Source organism: Tauraco erythrolophus, chromosome 7 (assembly GCF_009769465.1).
Source record: "Tauraco erythrolophus isolate bTauEry1 chromosome 7, bTauEry1.pri, whole genome shotgun sequence".
Lineage (NCBI taxonomy): Eukaryota > Metazoa > Chordata > Aves > Musophagiformes > Musophagidae > Tauraco > Tauraco erythrolophus.
Window position 1 is genome coordinate 8,174,190 of NC_141471.1, and position 4,964 is coordinate 8,179,153.

Below are 4,964 nucleotides of genomic sequence, written 5' to 3' on the forward strand. Positions count from 1 at the left end.
GCATCCTTTTAATATTAACTAGAATTAGGTAGTGTCTGCTTGCATTGCAAGCTTTTTCATCTTATTGATGGATTCTTTTGAGTTCCTATAAAGCATGATAGTGCAAATTATTCCTCATCGATCTCTTATATGGAGGTGGAGGGAGAGCCCGGACAGAGTCTATGTTTCAAAGTAACTGGCTGTTAAATATTGATCCATTTATGTTGACAAGAGCCTTCTTGTCAAGTTTTCTCTAAGCTCCTATATGATTTGCACTTTTATTTAGGAGTTCATATGAAAAAACTTATTTCTGTATATGGTTAGATAAAGACATCAGAAACTGCATGCAAGAGGGAAAACAAATAATAAGAAAAGGCACTTACACTTGTACAGCAACACGTGATTAATTCTTCTGGTAACTGCTATGACAATGATTGCTTCATTTGCTGCCCTTAATGCAGGGACAATCTGTCATCTCAAAGGATTTCTCCTGATGTCTATGAATTGTGCTGAATGTACGTGTGTGGGATATCCTACTTGTCTTCTCAGACAGCTAAAAGTTGTTCTCATGCAGCAATGCCACAGGTAACTACACCTGGAGAGATAATACGTTCTGATTCAAAAACTAACAAACAGAAAAACAAACCAAAAATAAAACCGAAACAAACAAACAATAAACCCCAGCTAAACCATAACGGACGTAGAGACTGAAATGCCCTGTTAAATAAATAATATTATAATGTGCATTTTCAGGTTTTGTGCTATAATGGTCCTTACAGCTGTAACAATTTTAGTAGGTATCCAACAGCCCTGGGCATCAGGTTTTACAGAAACTATTAACTTTGAGTTAATTGGGGGTGCCTGAAGATGCCACCTCATTGTGTTGATGGAAGGGTTGACCTAAGGCACAATCTAAGGGCTGATTGCAACCTCAAGTTGCCATAGATCTGACCCAACCACCAGGCCCTTCCCTGAAGTTGGCTGAGTTGGATGTCCTGTTGTAACTTTCTGCCCACAGGTGAGAAGCACTGATGTAAGATGAGGATTGCTGCTGAAGAGCAGAAGGGAGGGGTCCAGGTAGATAGTCAGGCTGGATGAGTATGAAGGACAGTCTCTGAAGATGAGATGGAGGCGAATGTGCTCAGAACCACACTTAACCTAAGTTCAGACCATAATTAATTTGCAGCTAAAACCATGCTTCAGTAGGAAAACACAGATCATAAGATACACAAGGCTATTTTGTTCAGTGAATGGAGAGTTAAATCTCACTACCACAAGCTGTGCCTCTTCTGAGGTCAGCCCTGAAACTTTGGGGCTGCAGAAAGTCTTGTGAGAAATAAACCATATAGCACAAAAAGATTTTGGCTGGTGTGAAATGTGGCTCATCTCCAGCTGCTTTTCAGCGTCTACCTCAAAGCTCAAACTCATCATCACAATACAAAGCAGAAGCTACAGTCCTGGCTGTGTTAGAGGCTCCCTGATCCCGTCTTCTGGCACTGCAGAGCCACCTGTCCTGCTCTTCTGCTTTCTCCCTGTACAGGAGATAAGCAAAACTTGCCCCAAATGGTGTATTCAAGGCTAAATCCTGCCCTCTGGTGCATTGCTGCTGAAGGGGGAAGGGAAGACTTGACAAAGTTTTATCTTTCTGTACAAAAATGATGCACTTCATTTACTCTAGATTTTTCTGTCCATCAGGTTGCGTCTGTCATTGCTATCTTTCAGCAGGTGGACTTGTTTTGCAAAGCAGAACATTGGTATTAGGGAGGTCTGTAGTATTTCAGTTATGGTTGCCTACATGCATCTCTGTCTTGGGGTTCTTCCTGCATTTGGGTTTTTGTTGTGTTTTTTTTTTTCTAAAGTCTCAGCAGCAAGCAACAACTTTTCTTGTTGCTGTTTTACAAATTGCGTGTGTGTGGATTCAACATAATCTCTTGCGATAATTATAAGGTAAATAATGTCCAAGCCAGAGACACTTATACTGAAAGTGAAAGTAAAATGCTTAAGAAACAGTAGATGGAAGATAGGGTGGATTCCTGGGCAATCACTCCAAACATTATGTGACAATTCAATAATTTCAGTGCCATATAGCTTTATGTGCCCACTACAGTGTTCTCTAGAAATATGTTTGTATTTTTGACTTCTTCGGAGCTTGTGGTGGCCAGGATGGGAACAGGACCCTAACCTGAGGTCCCAGCCCAAGGCTCAAGCTACTGAGTTGGGTTGTTTCCCAGTGTTGAAACGAGGCATAATGGATATTCCACCCCAGCTCACCTCACATCAGTCACAGCTGTACCAAACTGACCTGATCAACCCTCCATCACTGAGAAAAGCTACTATGAAAGGGGAATACAGATTAAATGCTTCTATGTATTTCTTGCTGGCTAATGTCAGCTTCACCAGATTATTTCTTTTTCTGTACACCTGACTGTTTTTCAAATACTGGAATTTAAAATACTTGAACTTCTAATTGCTTTTTTTTTTTCGCTTGTAAAATTCGGAGCTTTGAACAGTGTGTTTTGGAATACAACAGGCAGCCTTGCATGTAGCTAACAGAGGGGTTTGGTCATTGATTCTGACAAAGGGGCAAATCTACACGTGGCAATATTGTATTGATGTAGTCAAAAGAGAGTATTTTACAGCAAATTGTACGGGCTTAGAGTTTGTGGTAGAAAAGCTTTTTGAATCACTTCATTTTTGAACTTTCTCTTCCAAGTCAAGAACAGGAGAGTAAAGGGAGGGTAAAGACCTTTCAAAACAGAAGGAACTGCCCAGAGAGAGGTGGGAAAGACTGACTGTCTGCTGGGGTCTGCGGTATACTGGAAGGACCTGCTGCAAGCTGGTGGGTCATATGGTGCTCATCCTCTACTTAGATTTCCACTGCAAGTTCTCCAAATAAACAGTTAAAAATGAAATTCAAAATTCAGAAGCTGCTATTCGATTTCTTCAGGAGCCTAATGCAAGTCTTCTTAAAAGCACCTGATTTTAGGGAGTGAAAGCTCGCAGCTCAGCACTTTGTGAAAATGAGGAAGGTCATTCAAGCTGGTTGTCCAATAACTGAAGCATTCAGAATAACTCATCTGGTTTCAAGAATCATCGCTTAAAACATCTTTTTGCTATTCATTTTCCATCTAAGCAAATGCTTTAGTTGCCTCGGGGATACTGTGTGTCTGTGTTGCACATCCTTCATGCTAAAAAGTAGTTCACACAGAACAAAAATGAAAACGAAGGCTGCTTGGGAATTTTCCATCAAAACTGACCATTGAAAAATGCTATATTTTCAACTCAATAAGGGCAGTGTGGATTTCCTTGCCTCCTCAAAGAAATAAAAAAATCTTTCTTAAGGGGGTGGGGGAAGATGTTAAAACTTTCCAGCAAAAAATATTAATGTCCTGATTTCAAAATATTATTACTCCTCATAAAAATTCTAGTTCTGTGGATCCAAGTATCCTTATCCTTCTCTGATGTTCAGCATCCACAGAGGGACTGCAGACCCCATGCTGGGTTTCCTGCTGCTTCTCTAAAAGACAGCGGCTTTGCAACATGTCAGATGAAGAGCAACTGAGAAGTCCAGGGAAATGGACTTGAATTACTGCTCTTGTGAGCAACTCTGCAACAATCTTTTCAACTACTTTTCTTTTTTTTTTCAGGCATGTTATGTATCTTGAATGTTTAAAGAAAACTACTTTTTTTTCTGAAAAAAATTGATTTGTTCTGTTTTATTTTTCTCTTTCAAAAATCTTCCTTTTTAAGCAAAAAAAATGTCCCTTCAATTTGCTCTGAAGATTTTTCTCTAAAGAAGTATCTAGTGAAGTGTTTTTCTATTTTTTTTCATTTGTATGCATTTTGTATATTGTTTGACAGCTGTCAAAAGTGTCCTGAAGTTTCAAAACATCTAAGTGGTGACCAGTGCAAGGGTCAGTAATGCTCTTTGAACGTGTCAAATGGCAATGCAACTCGTGCATGGCCAAAAAGTTGCACCATCTTGCGGTCAGCAGGATTATGACATCACTGTAAAAATCCCTCTCACCCATATGAAGAAGGTAGTGCTAGAGCATTAGCTAGAGAGATATCCTTCCCTACTAAGGGAAGAAGCATTCCGAAGCAGGGTCACCACGAGAACAGGAGGAGGAATCATAGAATGGTATGGTTTGGTTTGGAAGGGACCTCAAAAATCATGTAGTTCCAACCCCCCTGCCGTGGGCAGGGACACCCTTCCACTACACCAGGTTGCTCAAAGCCTCATCCAACCTGTCCTTGAACACTTCCAGGGAAAAAGGTACCTGTCAGGAGTGGGATTTGAACCCATGCCTCCGCACGGAGACCAGAATTCCCAACTGCAGGAAGACAGAGCCTTGAGTCTGGCGCCTTAGACCACTCGGCCATCCTGACAGTAGAGATGGTAAGCTCACGAATGAGACAGTATCCACCTAACCTCTATCCCTGAGTGAGCTGTGAGATATGTGTAAAGATGTCAGCCATTGTCCAGGTAAGCACACTGTCACCTGGCTGCTCCAATGCAGGGATAATGGGGCCAGTAGCCTGGAATTAGAAGTTAGGGAAGCCAAGATGCTGGAATCCCTTTCTAGGGAAGGGGGCATTGACAAAGTGATTGGAAAAGGGGCGCAAGTTCTCAGCCTCTGGAAGATACTCCTGTCAGGCATGAAGGAAAGGTATCCCTTCAAGGAAGATGTTGTATGTCAACCAGGCAAGTAGACCACTATGGAGGGAAGTATTCAGTACCTGAGGGAATTAGCCGTGCTGGAGGCGGTTTATGATGACCTGAACAACAAGCAGTGACCCAAAGATCCAAATGAAGTCAAGTGCACACAACCCATATGGCAGGAGTTTATACAGAGCCCACCATCATCATATGCCAGCTCATTGGCAGTAATGACCTGGAAAGATGGAGAGGGACCAATGGTGGAGGAACTGGCTGACCAGCTCTGGCAATATGAAGAAAGTCTCTCTTCCTCCATACAGGCTGC

The 4,964-nt window shown here is 41.8% G+C and overlaps 1 non-coding gene across 1 annotated transcript; it reads right to left on the minus strand.

Moving 5' to 3' along the window:
• Positions 1-4,260: 4,260 nt before the first annotated feature.
• On the minus strand, positions 4,261-4,368 carry TRNAL-CAA (transfer RNA leucine (anticodon CAA)). Its single transcript has 2 exons — positions 4,331-4,368; positions 4,261-4,306 (listed from the first exon to the last, which is right to left on the minus strand). It is a non-coding gene; the product is annotated as a tRNA-Leu (tRNA).
• Between the last annotated feature and the right edge of the window lie 596 nt (positions 4,369-4,964).